This window comes from Petaurus breviceps, unplaced genomic scaffold, assembly GCF_028583685.1.
Source record: "Petaurus breviceps papuanus isolate PSGF00001 unplaced genomic scaffold, PetGlider_PUasm1.0 140, whole genome shotgun sequence".
Taxonomy (NCBI): domain Eukaryota; kingdom Metazoa; phylum Chordata; class Mammalia; order Diprotodontia; family Petauridae; genus Petaurus; species Petaurus breviceps.
Genome location: NW_027185698.1, coordinates 15606873 through 15625484, shown reverse-complemented (window position 1 = coordinate 15625484; position 18612 = coordinate 15606873). Strand labels below are relative to the sequence as shown.

General features: G+C 36.4%; 1 protein-coding gene and 1 pseudogene across 10 annotated transcripts in view; one reads left to right on the top strand and one right to left on the bottom strand.

Moving 5' to 3' along the window:
• The window catches only part of RBPJ (recombination signal binding protein for immunoglobulin kappa J region), a 460166-nt gene that overhangs the window by 350030 nt on the left and 91524 nt on the right, over nt 1-18612 (top strand). The gene's annotated exons all lie outside the window — the stretch shown is intronic.
• Nucleotides 9084-9587, bottom strand: LOC138146764 (large ribosomal subunit protein eL30 pseudogene; annotated as a pseudogene).

The window sequence follows — 18612 nt, the reverse complement described above, 5'->3', positions numbered from 1 at the left end:
GTTTTTCAAAGGGGGGGGGGGGCTGGACAACGGCTTCCCAGAATACAGATCAAATCACAGAACACTTCTCAAAGTGAGCCCCCAAAACAAAGCCTCACATCAGGGCTTATATAGCCTTCTCCTGGCTCAGAGAATGTAACAACCTTTTGGACCCACTGGCCAATCAAAAAGTATCTACTGAAAAACAAGCCTCCCACCCCAGGCTCCAGGTGCACTTTAGCCTAGGGGCAGGGAAGATCTTTAAAATTTACATTCCCATTACAAGTACTAAGATATGAAGGTTGATTAAGGAGCTGGTAATTGAGCCTGAACCTTGAAGGAAGAGAAGGGATTAATTTAAGACAAAGGTTGGGTGAGTTTGTTCCAGGTTTGGGAAATGACATGCTAAGAAGTGGGAGATGGAATGTGGAGTTGAGGGGAGAGGCATAGGACACCCAGAAGTTCAGCAAAACTGGAAGGGAAATGAGGTGAAATGGGCTTGGAAAGGTAGGAAACATACTGTCGACTGGCTTAAATGCTGAACCTGGGGGATGTGAATAGGACGTGGCAACTGATTGGATGTTGGGGGGGGTGAAGTACAGGAAAGAGTCAAAAATGAATCTGACATGAATATAGGTGAATTTTTGGTGGTAGTGCTCTCACTGGAATTATGAAAATATGGGGAGAGATGTTGAGGGAAGGGAGGAGATGATTAGTTTTATTTTTGACTTGTTGAGATGCCTGTGAATCATCTTAAGTGGAGACATCCATCAGATACTTGATGATGTAGAATTGGTGTTGGGGATAAAAGTGTTAAGGTAGGCAGCGTTGTCTTTTAATATATTTAAGACTGAATCTTTGCTCTAACAATGCCATATCTGTTCAGTATAAGGTAGAATTCTTCAGTACCTCAAAAGATTTCATTGGTATGGTACAACAGATTTCATTCCCTCAATGCCCAACCTCATAGTTGATGTGGTAAGAGCCTGCTAGAGCTTGCTATTCCCCTAGTTGTAGGAGTCTGCTCCTTGGTGAGGTATCAGACTAGAAGTTAGAAGAGATAAGGAAAAGATAAGTTAGAAAGTAAAAATTGCCCCAGTCTCTCTAGTCCTAGATAGAAATTACAATGAATATGCACATTTTCTTTTAATTTTTTGGCCACCAGGATTAAGTTAATGCAAGGATGGAGACTTATTTGAGGAAGGTGATAGTAATTTGATGATAAACAGCCATGGAAATAGATTTTTAAGATGATTTTATAAGGTTTTATTAGCCAGGGGAAATGTTAGCTGGTTTATAATAATTTTATTAACAGAACTTATGGTCTACCACATTTATCAATGACAAAAGATCACACATATCCTGGAATTGAGTAGCTGTAGGTTAAAAATATGCAGTACCAGTGCTGTAGATAATTTTTTAATTACAATAGTTTAAAATCTTATTTTCAACCTACATTAGTTTGTTTGAAAATCTCTAACCTATTAGCTAATGCTTATTTTGTAACTATAATAAAATACCTTAATAATATTTTTTCCCACATCAGAAAACTGCAGACCTACTAGGCATTCTGTACTGTGTAAATAACAATTTCACTTTTATTTTGGTTCAATAAATTTGACTTTCAAAAGTTCATATCTGAGGGAAGCTGATTTTGCATGAAATGAAAAATAGAGCCCCATGTAAAAACCTCTAAACTCATGTTTTTGGCTAAAAATGGATGGTAGTTAAAGTAGTCTCAGCCTTATGAATGGGAGGTTTAAGAGAAGTGTGGAGTAATATTAATTCTTTGATGGCTCATCTTCTTTCATGATAGAGTACATTCAGAATACACATAAAAGGAAGGTGATGTCACCCACCTGGTAGCATTTAACCTAGAAATACCTGAGTATTCCTCTATGAGGTGCTATACACATACATATATACATGCACACATATATTTAATAGCTTTATAGATATTGTCAATAAACTGGTGTTCTGGATGAGGTTAGAGACTGTTTATACTCAGTTCTGATTATACCTCCACCAGAGAACTGTGACCTTTTTTGGACTCAGTTTGTTAAAGGAACACTTTGGTAGAGTAGAAAGACAAGTCAGTAAGATAGAAAATGGGAAGAGTATAATGGAACTAGGATTATTTATCCTGGAGAATGGATAATAATCCATTATCAAGGAAAAATCATTGTTGGTCTTCCAAGAGTATGAAGCGTTATTAATAGGATAGCTAACAGTTCTCTTTTCAGCTCTAGAGTAGAATATGATGAAAATCACATATATAATCAGATGGAATTAGATGGCTGTATTGGTACATATGTAAGGTATACTTCCTGTTTCTCTCCTTCTCTAAATCTGAGTCACATAAAACCTGATTGTGGCCATTAGTCACTTTTAAAGCATATTTTATACATACATAATACACACAGGCCAGTGTGATATATTGAATAGAGTGCTGGTCTCTGAGTCAGGTGACTTGAATTCAGATTCCATTGCCACCAATGTAGACTTGGCTACATGACCCTGGGAAAGTAACTTAGACTTCCAGGGCTCTAGGTAAGGTAACTCTTTAAGATTTTTTGTTACAGAGAATATACCTTAGTAATGGGAGATTCCTCACTGGGAACTTTCTGTACCAGCAAAATCATGAGTGTAGTCAAAAATGTGTGCCTGCTTGTGTGTGTGTGTGTGTGTGTGTGTGTGTTTCCTTTCAAAGAGATCTCATTTTATGGTGTGGCCTATGTTTTGGAATATCCTGTACTTGCACCAATATGGTAGATATGAGGAAGTATTTTTCTGATGCTTGGCGAAATCTAATTTGATAGAAGCATATTCCACCAAAGTGTGGATATGAACTCTTCCTTTTCTGGCAGAGGATTAAAAAGAAGTAAGTGATGCTTTAACTACCTGGGACACAACATTCTAGATTTAGATCTGAAAGCAAACATTAGCCTGTGGCTTCTTAAACTTTTTTTTGTGTCATAACTCTTCTGACAGTCTGGTGAAGCCCCATTGACCCTTTCTCAGAACATTTTTTTTAATGCATAAAATATAATGCGTAGGATTACAAAGGAAACCAGTTATGTTAAAAGTTACCTATATATGTGTGAATATATACATATATTACACACACACACACCCCTATATGTATTGTTTTATTTTTTTATTTTTAAGTTCATAGTCCTAAGGTTTAGGACTCCTGGAGGTTCTTGTCCAGTCCCTTCCATATTTTTAGAGGTCAGGCAACTGAGGCCAAGAAAGTGACTTGCCTGATTGCCACAGCTAAATATGTAACGGTCATGGTTTTAAATTTGTTCCGTCTGATCTTAAATCTAATGCTCTACAAATGTAATGTCAACAAAAGAAGTCTGACTGCAACTTTTTTTACCCTAGTATTATAATTCCATAACATTTAACAAAATTTCATCTTATTTTTTTTAGGAGTATTGTCTTTTGCTCTTGCAGATTTTGTTTTAAAGTACTTTATTTTCTAATGTGTCTTTTACATTCAAAGAATATGAGAGTATGTAAGAACTGCAGAGTATACCTAGCGCTTTGGCCTATTTTGCTCAAAGAGTCTGATGGCTAGCCAATAACTGCTAGGAATAAAGCCTTGGTCTTCTAATGCTGATTCCAGTGTCCTTTTCTTGGTATCATTCAAGTCTTTATGCTATTTGGTTTTCAAGTTGATTTTTAAGGAACAAAAAGACAACATTCCCATTATTGTTATTGATTAGTTGTACACTTCCATTGTTGCTTAACTTTTCCCAGTATATAATAAACCTTAGATACTTTATAAATGTGAAGAGTAGTTGGTTGCTTTTATTATTATAGTGATGACAAAGAACCTACAGATTATCTGCCCACTTACTTTATGCTTCATTATTGACTGTTTCATGCTCTGTGTTGGTCCTTTGAGTACCAGGCCCATGGTATTTCAGGAGACTGAAAGTGTGCTAGTTAACCTGGCTTCTGATCTCAGTTTTGCAGCTAGTTAGCAATATTACTTTGGTAATCATCTATTCTTTTTGGACTTCAGTTTTCTAGTTGATAAAATGATCAGGTTGGATTAGGTGTCTTCTTACATTTCTTTTAGCTTTTATACAATTCTCTTGATTTTTCTAGTATAAACATTATTGGTTCTGGAGCCAGAGACCCTGATTTCAAATCCTATCCCTGGCAATATCTCTGTAACTTTGGATGAGTCACTTAATCTCCTAGGAACTTGTCCTCTTCTGTAAACTGAGAAGATTGGACCTGAGGCCAGCCTCTGAGAAGCCCTTTTCAACTCTAGATCTATGATCTTCTGTAATGCTCCATTTAAAAGCAAATTATTCTAGAGAAAGTGGCTCACTTTCCCTTGTCTCTGATAAGCACTGGGTCAGCAGAGGTAGCTGTACCACACTGATTGATATCTACCTTCATCCTGGTTTGAGTTGCCCCTTGAAACCTGGCTGAATACCTTTATCTTTGACTTTAGTGCCTGTTCTTATTCTTGTTCAACTTGTATCTAGGCTTTCTGTTTTGAACCTGCTATCTCCTTTGGTTCCTTCATTGATTGTCTGGTTGAATGCTTAGAGAAAATAGTAGAGTGGAAGAACAGCTGATTTTTGTTTTAATACAAGGTGTCCCAAAAATCTTAGTGCCATTTTCTAAATGAATAGTAGTTCATTGCTTTAAGTTTTAATACATGTGTGTATATAATTTATATGAATATAGAAATACACATATATACTTACACATGTATTTATGTGTGTGCATACATGCACACATATACATATGTGTATGCCTACACACATACATATATATGCTAATTTTAAAATTGGTTCCTTTTTTTAGCATTGGAATATTAGGTTTTAACCTCCATACAGGGTATCCCAAAAGTCTTATCCCAGTTTTAAGCTAAAATGAAGGTAGAGATCAATCAGTGTGGTACAGCCACCTTCTGAGCAGCAGCAATATCTGTACTCATCAAGAAAGGCTCAGTGACTTGCTCAGAGTCAAAGAGGTATCAGAGGTGGAATTTGAACTCAGTGATGTTTGCAATATGCGGTACTTCCCCTAGAAGAATTAATAGAATTTCAGAAACCTTTGCTTATGTATGTATACATATATGCACACACATACGTACACAACCACTACCACCATCACTCCCCTCCCCATACCCCGACACCACAATAGGCTATATACTCCTGGATAATATTATCAGATTGAAAGATACTAGGCCTACTCTACTACCAATAATGTTAGACTAAGCCTTGTGGAAGTGTGTTAAATCTATGTTAGCATTCAAATTGTTTAAATGATGGTGTTTCACAGTAGCTTACTAATGAATGGTACTTTGGCTGTGCAGTTCAAACATTTCTTCAGAAGGTTATTCTTCAGAAGTGTAAAACTTAGAGCTTTAGAGAACTGGCAAACAATAGACTTAAAAACAGTTTTAAAAGGGCATATTTTGTATTTATTTGGGATTAGATTTTGTTTATTCAGAGTAATGGATACTTTTTAAAGTAAAATGAAGTGATGGCTCACTCATTTTAGATTTTGTAGCTTGTATCTTAAATAGAGGTCATAGATGACAGTTCTATGAATTGGATAGATTTAAGTACCTTAAGGTTTGTTTGAATATATCTGGTAGTCTGGGTTTTTTAGGAATGATTTAATATTTGGTTCTTTAACATTGAGAACTATTCCCAGTTTTAATTTGTTTCTATAATTATGTAAAAGAAAAATGCTTGTACTGTCTCTTAGAAGTAAGATTGATTATCTTAACAAGTATATTCTATAATAATATTTTATATTCTATTTGTCAGGAATTTCAAATTTCTATTAAAGATTAAGTAAAAGGTATTTAGCAGAAAACTGTTCAATTTCATATTATACTTTAAATTTTAAAATTTAATTCTAAAGAAACTCATTTCCCAAAAATGAATAGATTTTAAACTGAAATGTTTACATAAAAATATGGTTTGTGATCGAAATTTCCTCTATTGCAAAATTCCTATTTGCATAGCATTTATATGACAACTTTGTGAACTATAGGTATTTAAATATTAATAGCATCATTTCACAGATGAAGAAATGTAACTGTGAAGTTAAGTGACTTGTTCAAGGTCACGCAAGTGTCAGATTTAGGATTGAAATTCATACCTCTCTTGACTCCAAGATCTCCATCACAACATACTTTTTTTCAGTTTATCTCTGCATTTCAAAGTAACATTGGAATTGTAGCAATTGGATATCTCGGACCTTATGCATTTTAAACTCAACAGGTCCCAAATTCAACTCTTTATCTTTATTTTTCTTACTGTCTAGGATACCATCCTTTTCCTAGTTGCCCAGGCTTACAACCTCAATATCATCCTTTACCTCTCACACTCTCTTACTCCCCCTCCCCTTATGTATACAATCTGTTGCCAAGGCCTGTTAAATTTACCTCTGTTAACATCTCTAGTATATACCCCCTTCTCTCCTTTGGTATTGGCACTTTGACACTAGATTAATTTGGGCATAGAACATTTTGGGATCTGAAATATATTGGTGGAACTCACAAATGTTCCTCAGGGGGACATTCTATATGGATTTGATTAGGTCACTATATAAATTTGATTTAGTATTCCTTCGCTTTAATTCTGAGAAATCAAAAAGGGAAATAGCGTGGGCATTATTCTTAAAGACACTTGCAAGTGGAATATTTCCAAAGCTGTGTATATGGGTTCTGTCAGTATATTTTAATCAAAAAGTGTTCTTTGCACATGGTTGGGGTTAAATAAGTTCTTGTTATATTGGAAAAGGGTTTATCAGGGAGATTTCAGAACAAAGAAGCAGAAGTTTTGTTTTCACACCCTTCTTCCTACAAAATAGCCGCATGTAATTTTTGGTTGTATACATCATTTCTTTTTTAATGTTTTAGGGGGGAAAATATCATTAGCATTGAAGCTTTCTTCTGGAAATTCTTAGTCACGTTGTGGGGGAAAAACAGGGCTTCTTTGGAGCACTATTTGGGAAGAAAATGTGAAAAAACACTGGATTTGGAGTTGGAACACCTGAATTTGAAATTGGGCTTTGACACTAAAGTTTGTGACCTAGAACAAATCACTTGAATTCCCTGGACCTTGGTTTCTTCATCTCTAAAATGAGAGGATTGGTCCATATCTCTAAGTTCCCTTCCAACTCTAGATGCTGATAGACTTATAAGAAATTCTGGTCTAGTGGTAAAAACATAGGTCAAAGTTAGGGGACACAGTTTCCAGTTCTGCCTTTCACTAAACTGCTGGATTATCTTTGAGAAGTCACTTAACTGATCTTTGTTCCGATTTTTTTTTTTAACTTGTAAAAAAGGTATATTCTATCTTAAGGGATTTTTATGAGCATAAAAATAACATAAAATAGATGTAAAAGTGATGTCAGAAAGTCAGACATTATAAATGTATTAAAATATTTATTACTTTTTAGATTGTTATTTTTCATTTACCTTTAACATGTTACATTTCCTTTCAAGCCCCAAATTTTGCTATGTAATGTCATGGTTCTAAAGCAGGCCTGCACACCTTGTGGCCACCAAAGGATTTCCTCTACATACAAAGGATGTTTTCCTCTGCGTTTTTCACTGGCTGCCCAAAATCCTTTGGTGTGCTGCAAGTGGGCTTGTGTAGACATTCTAAAGCATGGACAGAACTAATTAGACTGAGCTTGAGTTCTAAAGCTCTAGTGTCCTTTCTTCTACTCAGAGCTCCTTTTCCCAGTGGTTATGGATCTGGTTTCCCTAGACCCTTAAGTTTTGGGGAGACATGGCTATACACACTGCTTTGATGAGCACAATGTCACCAATTGTCCTTTGGTAAGATGGAAGACCACCAGAGTTTACCATCTACCCTGCTACTATACTTGAGGATCACTGGACTTTGCCATAGCACTAGAAGGACTATCACCTTTCCCACCTCCCTTAGTAAATCCTTAATAAATGCTTTTTCATTCATTTCTTCTACCATCAATTTTTCATGTTTATCTATCCAGGAAAGACCTGGGTTCCAGTGGTAGGTAATACCCAGACTCTAAGTTGTATAGAAGGTTATTGGTAGAGATAGCTCCCTATATCAAGGAAATCCCAGGTCCAGTCCCTGTCTTTATAGTATAACTTGGGTAGCAGCTCTATATGTAGCTTAACAACTTGTCAGTATTTAAAGAACACTGAAGAGTCTTTGGAAGTCAACATATTTAAATAAATTCTCTTCATGTGTTTCTTTTGAGCACCAAATGGGCAGTTGGGATGACACTGACTGAGATAGCTTTACTTTGGAGATTTTTAGAAGAGTAATTTTTTTTTTTAGTGCTCAAATATATTATCGGTCCCCCCCCCCCCCCCCTTTTTTAAACCCACTGTCTCCAAGGTTGAGTTTTTTTCCTTTACCTTCTTACTGTGTGGGGAAGTGTATATATAAAAATAACTGTTCTAAAGGTTTTATGGAAATGTTTTCTGTTGCATTTAACAAAATTTTGAGTCCTTTGTATAGAACTCTATGTTAGATGATGTACTAAAATTGCACAATCTAGATTACATGTTGGTTGCTTCAAGTAGCCTAAATACTTTGGTAATGAAATAGTATTCTAGTAGTGCTACTGCATTAAGACTAAGATGTATCAAAATGTATGCATAATATTACACTGAGAAATTGAACAAAGCATTAGGTTTCCTCACAAATTTATGAATAGAATTTTGATACTTGTACTTTGAGAGGTACACTAAGCAATAAAGGGGAACTTTTCTGTCCAAAAATATAGAATAAGCAGGTAGTGTTTTGAGAAATGGGGCTTCTCGTATTATATTTTTATGTAATAAAAAGGATTATAGAAAGCTTCTAGAAAAAAACAGGCTGTAGTAACAGTAATAGAACCTGATTAGAAAGACTTAATGAGGAAGCATGGAGCATAAGGATTATGGTTAGTATTTCCAAACAATATTTAGTAATCTTTCCAATATTAAGTTTCTTTTTAGAAACACTGTTTGATAGTGGAATGCAAGTAGAGCAAAATGTATAGATTGATTCTAAATTTTTTGTTTTCATTAGATTTAGCCTTACCTGTTTGGTTGACAGAAGTAGAAACTAATCTTTCTTTTTTTTTTTTCTTTTAAAACAAGTTTTGGCGCGGTTTATTAAAGTATACTCTTATACAGTTTACTTTTCACTGGTCTGTTCTGGCATGCTTCTAATGATATCAGAATCACCTGGATCAATGATAGCCAGTGTACATACTCTGTAATACTTCCCACATGCTGTACCCAATTCAATGTTATTGCCACTGTAGTGATGTACGCCAGTTTTGGCCAACATAGCGTAATATTCGATCTCTGATTTCCTCAAGGCTGGGCAGTTGTTGGCTAAGATGACCAATTTGGCTTTGCCTTGTCTGATCATTTTCAGGGTCTCTTTGTAGCCTAGCACGTATTTGCCGCTTTTCATGACCAGCTGGAGCCTCGAGTTGATGGACTCCAGCGACTTTTTCGTCTTCTTTGCGGCCACCATCTTCCTGCCTGCGGTGCGGGAGGACCCTTAGCCAGAGACCTGCCGCCAAGATGGCCGGGCGAAAGTAATCTTTCTTTATCAAACTTTTGATGTTTAAAAACCATAGCCCTACAACAACCCTGTAAAGTAGGCAGTGTAAACATTGTTGTTGTTTTTTTTTTTTTTTAATTTTTTAAAAGCAATTGGGGTTAAGTAACTTGCTCAGGGTTACACGGCCAGTTATTTCTGGGTGTGGTGCTGAGTATGTAAGCCCGGATTTGATCCCCAGGTCATCCCAACACTGGAGCCGGTGCTCTTACTCACTGAGCCACCTGGCCACCCCAGTGTAAACATTTTTGTGCCAATTTTGCAGATGAGAAAATTTAGTCTTAGAAAGGTGACTTGGGATCCTGGAACTATAGGTGGTAGCAAGTAGTAGAGCTGTGATTTGAACATAGATCTTTTGACTCCTAGTCCAACTCTTTTTCCACCTATCATAGTACTTCTCTTAGTAATTAATATGTGTTGTCACATTGACTCTCTGTCATAATTTATGTCCAGTGTAGCTATCTATGGCAATTTAAAAATACATATTATACTTTCCCTATGAGGATTACTTTGAATTCATAAAACCATTTTTTAAAACCACAGCAGGTATGTATTTAGTATCAATAGAATAATTAGAATATTTGGGAGAGGAAGAGAACTAGTGATCTTTTATGTAAAATAAATTTTAATGTTCACATGAATTGGCCAGAAAATTAAAGTTTGGAGTCACTTAAAGTTTTCCTTTCTCCTGGGGTTTCACAGTTGTCACTGATAACCCCTCACCACTTGGGAAGTAGAAATATTAATTTCTTCAGACATATGGGATTTTCAGGATAGGGTTCTAACAGCATCTAATGAGATTTCATGATCACGTTAGATGATTTTTCTAGTAACACAAATTTGATGTGTTTTTGAAAGAGACGTGGTTGTGGCATAGGAAAAATATCTTAATTTTGAGTATTTTACAATTTCCAAAATTTGGATGTGTACATTATATGTAGTGTTTGTATGTAGGGGATTTTGCTCTTCCCAGTGCCACCTTTGGCCAGTTGATAATTTGTTTCTCTTAGAATTGCTGGAGGCTATTTCTAATTAAAATATTTTCAAGGGGTTCTGTCTCATTGACACACTACTGCACTACTCACCTTTAGTTAGCTCAGTTATCAACTGCTGTTCCTGCACCTGGTTATGAGCTAGATTGAAGAACCTTCTAGCAATTTGAAGGGGCTCAGTGAAGTTTCTGTGGAAAAAGATGTGACTGGATGCAGATGGTGGGTGCAAGACTGCCTCTTTCAGCCCTGCCTTTTCATTTCTAACATTTGTCAAGATTAGGTAGGTCATAGCTAATAAACATAGAACTGGTGCTATTACCAATCATTGTATGATACTCCCATGTCACTTATTGGTGGGAGAGATACACTTTTCCTTTGACTAGTAATCAACAACTGGCCACAAACATATCTTTGCCTGAAAAGTACTCTCTTTTGGTTCTACACTTCCAAAGCCTGGATTGAGATTTTGGGTGATGTAATGTTAATTACAGCAGCACATCTGAGGGCTACTGATATGAATAATTTTAAGGGTCTAATCGCATAGTACAGTGAACTCTCTATTGAGCAATAAACTAAACATTGTTCACTTAAAGCATAACATTCATAGCAGCATCCTTAAGCAAAACATATCATCTATTACATACATATCTATATAACATCACACTCAATATGTCATATGGCGCATAGCATATTCAGTGACATTCAGTAGCATTACCAAAATACTTGTTTATACAATCAGGGGGTCCCAGGCTAGGGTCTTCCCTAGCACATCACATCCTTAAGGGGTAGCAGAAAATACAAACACCATCCACCCCTAGGTCACAGTAAGTCACAGTCTCCTCAATCAATACACAGTGTCCAAGCAAGTCCCCTCTCATCTTGACTCAAGGCTGACTTCCAAACCCCACGGGCTCCTCCTTCATGGGCTCACTGCTCCTAGCACTTGCTTGGGTTTGCACACAAGCAGCTCTCTGCTCCTGTTCCTTGTCTCAGCTCATGGGGAATGCTCCACTCCAAGCTCTACCTGACAGGAGGCTCCAGAGGCTGCTCCCCTCAGCTTCTGTTTCTAGGAAGACTAAGCTTAACAGGGCTACAACAATATTTATACACATTGCCAGCACCATCATCGCAATTCATTTTAACAGCTCTTAAAGGGGATTTAAGCTAAGCCTCCTTGTGAGCAGATTTCCACTCTTCTGCTCAATTCACTCATAAAGACCAACAACAGACAGGACTTCTTTTTGAAAAATTAACATAGACAGGACTTCTGTCTGAGAAATCAACACAGACCAATAGATAGGACTTCTGTCTGAGAAATCAGCACAGATCAGTAGAGGGAGCACCAACATCATAAACATTCTTTCTGTTAGGCCTCCCCACAAGCAGGTTCTCCTAAACCGCTCTCCTTCCCCCTCTCCCTCCAAGCAATAAAATATATACTTGTTTCCAGTCAAAGACCCTTGATTCTGTCAAAGGCAGGACTCAATCAAAGGCACTTGATTGGCTAAAACTCAATCCAGAAAAACAGCAAAAAAAATCCTACTTTGCTTGCTGTTACAGGTGAGTATCTATATTGTTCTCTTTATCAGTTATAATTTCATATTTCGTTTGATTTTCAGGAAACCGAAGGACTGACCATTAAAGTCATTGGCTGCTTTCTAAATATATTTAGAGATATTAAAATTGGTTCTAGAGACATTTGTGGTATTTTATAAAGTATGAAGATGAATGTATTCCTTTCCTCTATCCTTAATTCCCAGCTTAATGTAATGGCAATTGAGGCAGTTCTAAGAGTAGGCATTGTTATACTGAATATTATCTGGATTTGTACAGATAGAACAGATTGTTTTTGCCAATGAATTGCTAGGGTAATTTAGATATTTTATTTTATATTATATTTCATTTTATTTATTTATTTTTAGTTTTCTACATTCATTTCCACAATATTTTGAGTTACAAATTTTCTCCCTGTCTTTCCCCTACCCTCACCCCAGTAGAGTGAGCCAACTGAATACCCCTTCCCCCAATCTCTTGTCTCTTATATCCTCCCCCCCAACATGTAGTAGATTTAGATATTTTAAAATGTATATTTTCTCTTGTAAGGTAGTTGTATGACTTTAAATTGGTTTTGTTGGTAGTTGGTGCTCAGACTCTGTACCAGATTTGTTACATATATTAGTAATAAGGACCATATAACCTTGAAGTTAAAGTAGACGATAGTAAAAGCAAACAAAAAGCTACAGACAAATGCACTTCATTCCCTTTGGTTTTCCTATCTCTTATCTGTTGGAAATTTATGTGACAAGGAGTATTGTTAAGATCTATAGTTGGAAGGTAGTCCAATCACTTCATAGGCAATTTGTGTAGTGGATAGAATGCTGGCCTTAGAGTCCTGAGTTTAAATGCAACCTCAGACACTTAGTACATGTGTGATTCTAGGCAAGTCACTTAGCCTATCTGACTTCTTGAACTCAGCATCCTCCACCCTCCAAAAAACAAACAAAACCAACCAGAAGAGCCATTTGAATTATAACAACGTACTATATATCTTTTAAATAATTAGTGAATTTTTTATTTTCATGTTGAAGGACAGAGACAGTAGGATAGATAATCTTGGATTGTCTCAAACCATTTATATTTGGCTTCAAAAATCATTGTATATTGGCGGGGGGGGTGTGTGGAAGGGAACTGGTATGTATGATTCACCTTACCCTTTTATTTGACTCACCCTAATGTTAAAATTAGGTGACATTCAGGAAGTACTCATTGTCACTTGAGTGGGTGGCTGAAAGAACCTCATCTATGACTTTAAAATTGATGTGTATAATCTCTAAAGTCGCTGATCTATAGTTTGCATATAAACACCAAGTATGGGATCAAATTATTTCATATCACAAAACTTCTATTTCATTAATAGAAGATGTGAACTTGCTCTTGAATCATTATGGCTTCTCGAATATATAAAATTTTTGTCAGTTACATTTTATAGAACTATTTTATGTTTCTGGCCTGGATTTGCTGAATGTGAAAGTTGCAAGGAATTTAACCTACAGGAAAAAAAAATGACCACAATTTTCTAGACAGCTAGAGATGAAGTAGGCGTCAGTGGCTACTAAGGATAATTTTGGAATGAATCGAAGTTATAGAGCCAATAGCAACCCAAGATGCTTATATGTGAGTACATTCACGAGGATGGTGCAGCACAGCAGTGAGGTAAGCCAAGATCTGTGAAACTTAATACTAGTGCTGCCTCATGGATCATCCCTTGCTTGGGACCAGTAAGATTTATGTTGGCATTGAATTTGTATTACTACTTGTGGACATGGCAGACTAGAAAAATGTTTTTTTTTTTTTTAATATTGTGGAACTTAATAACAATTTAGTGGTAATTCAGGATCTACTAGGAAAAACTTTTCAAAAGGTATATTACTGGATCTTATTGTTGAAGGGCTTTTTGTAGTTTGTATTTATTTCACAAAGGTAATACTGTGTATTCAAGGCATATCCACCAATTCTGTTCGTGTCCTTTAAGTTAACAAACTCCTATTGTGTAATATTCTTTATACCGTCTTCCATCTGAAATCTTTCAGAAATTTTCAGTGTAAGTGCCAAATTGCAGTGCAGTCTGCTGCTATAGTTTTGCAATTCTTGGGCTTAATTGGAAAAGGAAATGAAAAGGAGAGGCAAAGGCAACAGTCTAAGAAGCCCACTCCTCCGTTAGTGTCACCATTTCTTTCAGTGTACTAGAAGAAATTTGTATTGGTAGGCATACCTGGGTGGCAGTAAAGGGGAGGAAGAATAGGGAAGGGGCAGGAAACAGGGAGGGGGGAAGAAGAGGAGGAAGCATTGTAATAATCAATAAGCATTTATTAAACATCTATTATATATTAGGCTGGGGATGCAAAGATGAAAATGAAACAGTACTGACTTTCAAAGAGCTTACCTTGTATTGGAGGAGATACACACACAGTAACGAATGTGAAGTATTTTGAGGGAGGAGCACTGACAGCTGGGGGATCAGTAAAGGCTAATGTACAATATGGTGCTTAAGCTAAGTTTTTTTAATTTTTTAAAAAATTTTAATGACTCAGTTTAAGACATCATTTATAGGACACATGGAAACCCCTAAATGATTTGATGAAAAGAAATTGATGCCCAGGATCAAATTACACATTAATTTCTGAAACTAATAGGAATAGTATCTTATGGCTCTACTGTAAATATGTTATAATTTTTAATAATCATTGCCAGTGTTACTGTGTTCTAATTATCCCTATTGATGGAAGCAGATTTACAATGAGAAGTTTAATAGATTTTATTGGTGCATTGACAGTATTTCTTGACAGTTGGCTTTTTTCAGGAATGTTGCTTTTTCATTTCAGGACAGTTTGAAGCCCCATCAGTGTACGGACAAGGATTAGTGCACAAGTTGTTGCTATAGTAATTTGGGCACTTGGCACATGGTGTTCCTGTTTCATAAGGGGAATTTTCTCTAGTTTGAACATTTCCACCAGGACAGTAATGGCAAACATAATAAAACATAATAGTACTTTTTTTTTTTTCTTTTTTTTTTTTTAGCAATCGGGGTTAAGTAACTTGATCCAAGGTTACACGGCCAGTTATTTCTGGGTGTGGTGCTGAGTGCCTGAGCCCGGGATTCGATCTCCAGGTCAATCCTGACACTGGAGCTGGTGCTCTTACTCGCTGTGCTACCTGGCCGCCCCCATAATGGTACTTTTAAGAAGCCTTAGGACACTCAGCACATCCACATCCAGCCTTATAAGTTACATGCCACATCACCTAGTTAGTTACCTGAGAGAGAAGCACCAACGTCTGGGTTTTCAAAGCTGGGGGACTCAACGGCTGCTCAGAGTCTCATATGGCTAAATCACACAACTCTTCCTATGAGTGACTCCCCTGAACTAATCTTAAAAGAAGGGAGAGATTCTGAGGTTGTGGGAAGGTAATGAGTGAGGAGGAAGGCATAGGGTACAAAACATAGTACAAAAGCATGGAGGTAAGAAGTGGTTTACTACAAATTAGGAAGAAAAAAGAGGCTAGCTTGACTGGACTTGGAGTACTTGATGAAAGGGAGTAATATGTAGTAAGACTGAAAGGGTAGATTGGGGCCAGGTTGTAAAGGACTTGACTTTAAATGTTGAACAGAATTTATATCTGACCCTCAAGGTAACAGTAAAGGATGAGAATATGAGTAGTGGACCCATGTGTTCAGATCTTAGCTTTAGGAGAATCATTTTAGTACCTGTGTAGAGGATAGATTAGAGTGGAGAGAGACTTAAGGCAGGGAGACCAGTTAGGAGATGTTTGGAATATTTCAGGTGAGAAATATTGAACAAGAGTGGTGGTAATTTGAATCAAGAAAAAGGAACGTAAATGAAAGATGTTACGGATGTAGAAATAGCAAGATTTAGGAATTTGGTTGGATATGTGTGAAGGAGAGTGAGCATGACACCAAAGTTGTTGCCTTTGCAGGCTTGGAGGAATGTTAGTGTCTTGACAGAAATAGAGAACCTGAGATGGGGGATGGTTTTGGGGGAAAGATGAATTCTGTTTTAGACATAATTTGAGATGCATATGGAACATCTGTTTCACAATGTCCAATAATCATTTGGCTGTATGCACCTGGAAGTTCAGGAAAGAGATTAGAGCTGGCTACGTGGATGTGGGAATCATTTACATAGAGATGATAATTGAACCCCCAGGGTTGCTGATGAGGTCACTGAGTGAGTATAAAGAGAGAAGACGACTGGCTAGAATCTTAGGATACCTTCTTACTTAAGATAATCCTTTGCCCCTTGTAGTCACTGTTTCTGGAATATGCAGACATGAAGTTACAAGATTATATTGTTTTCATTTATAAACTACCAGGTGTGCTCAGAAAAAACACATGAAAATGACTTAGTTTAAAATGTCTTTTAAGTTCTATCCTAGCCCCAGAGTAGAGTGGAAATTAGATAACACTTCAGGGTTTTGAGGACAAGGTACTATTTATCTGCACATCTGAGTCATCCTGGGATTTATGAAAATTTATGATATCTCAATTTGGAGTCTTGTCTCTCATTACTTGCATGGACAAGTTGCTTCTTTAACCTTTTTAGTTTCCTTCTCTGTGAAATAGATAGAATACCTTAACTAACATGGCTGCTGTAAGACTCAAAATAATGTGTGTAAAGTATTTATGATCCTTAAGCACTATATGTCAACTATTAAATGTCAACTATTATTAATAAGAATAACAGTAATATACTCTGTCCCAGTTCGTAATTTTCTAAGATATGTAATCTTATTATGTGTATGGAATAGCAGCACATTTTCTGGGATAATTAGGTGATGCATGTTTTCACATAAGTGAAAATTTCAAGATAACTGAATCTTCATTTAAGTATCCTACATTTTTAGATTAGTTTAGGGTTCTGTTTTTTGTTTGTTTTGGGGTTTTTTGATCAATCAACAGGCACTTATTAAACTTATATGTCTGGTAGTGAACTAAGTACTGGGGATACATAGGAAAACAAAAACATGATCTCTGTCTTCAAGGAACTCATATTCTAACGGAGGAGACAAGTAAACAGTTCTATACATGCATAATATACAGGATAAATTTAAGGTTATCTTGAGGCAAGGCACCCCATGAATCTGGGAGAATATGTGGAGTGGAAGATATCTAAAACTTCATATATTTGTCTTCCTTCTGAAATCGTATAAATTTGAATTGAGTTTGAAATACTTATTGAACATCCAATTCATGATGTTCAAGAGGTGTTGTAAAATTGGAATTTAGGAGAGAGGTTAGGGCTAGACATACAAATCTGGTAGTCATCTGCAGAGAAAAAATTGAACTCTTGGGAACTTGATGAAGCAGTGACTAAACAGAATTTGAAATATAGGTTATCTTAGTGCAATCTCTAGAAAATTTGACAAAGATAATATTTTAGCACAAATGCCACAGGGTTCTGAGATCATGTGATGTCATCCATAGGTTACATAATTTGACCTTATTAAAACCATAGAATTTTGGATGGAAGGAGCCTTAGTTTATCTCCATAATTTTGCAGATGAGGAAAATGAAGCCCCGCTAGAGATGTTAAGAGATTTGTCCAAAGTCACATAAGTTTTTGGATGTCTTGTTATGATCATTGCCTCTTTTATTTTTATTTTTGGAGGCAATTGGGGTTAAGTGACTTGCCTAGGGCCACACAGCTAGTAAGTGTCTGAGGCAGATTTGGACTCTGGTCCTCTTGGCTCCAGGGTTGGCTCTCTTTCCATTGCACCACCTAGCTGCCTTTTGTCATCGACTATTAACTTATGATATAATGGAGTCATTCATGAACTTCTTGTACTCAGTAACTAGAAAGCCAGTTGAAACATTCTGCTTTTCAGCATTCATAGGAGGTGCAAAGGATCATTAGAGGTTACCAAGTCTGACATCTCTTTTTAAAGATGAGGAAACAGAGAACTAGAGAGGTAAAGTCATTTGTCCAAGGTTACAGTAGTAAAAAACAGAGCCAGGATTTCTACCCAGGTCTTCTGACTTCAGATCCATTGGGTGTTTTTCCCCCCTTTTCACAGTTATTAATGTGTTTTGCTGCTGTAATATGATACCTTAGTAGCAGATCATCTTTGATGGCCTCTGGGTCAAACAGATTCTACCACTTCTGTGAAATTCAACAGTAATTTACCACTTGACTAACTTTTTCTCTTCCAAAGAGAACCATATTCCAAATGCTTGAATCTGCCAGAAGTCTGATCTCTGGATAGATGGTATATTACTTTAACTATATACCGTGATATTTGGGGCTGCCTTTAAAAAAAAATCTTATTTAATATTTTATTTTTTCCCAATTACATGTAAAAAGAAATTTCAACATTCCTTTTTACCTTCAAATTTTGAGTTACCAATTCTCTCTTTCCCTCCGGTTCCCCTCTTTCCCTCAATTGATAAGGAAAGCATTTTGATATAGGTTATACATGTGTAGTAATGCAAAACACATTTCCATGTAAGTCATTCTGTGAAA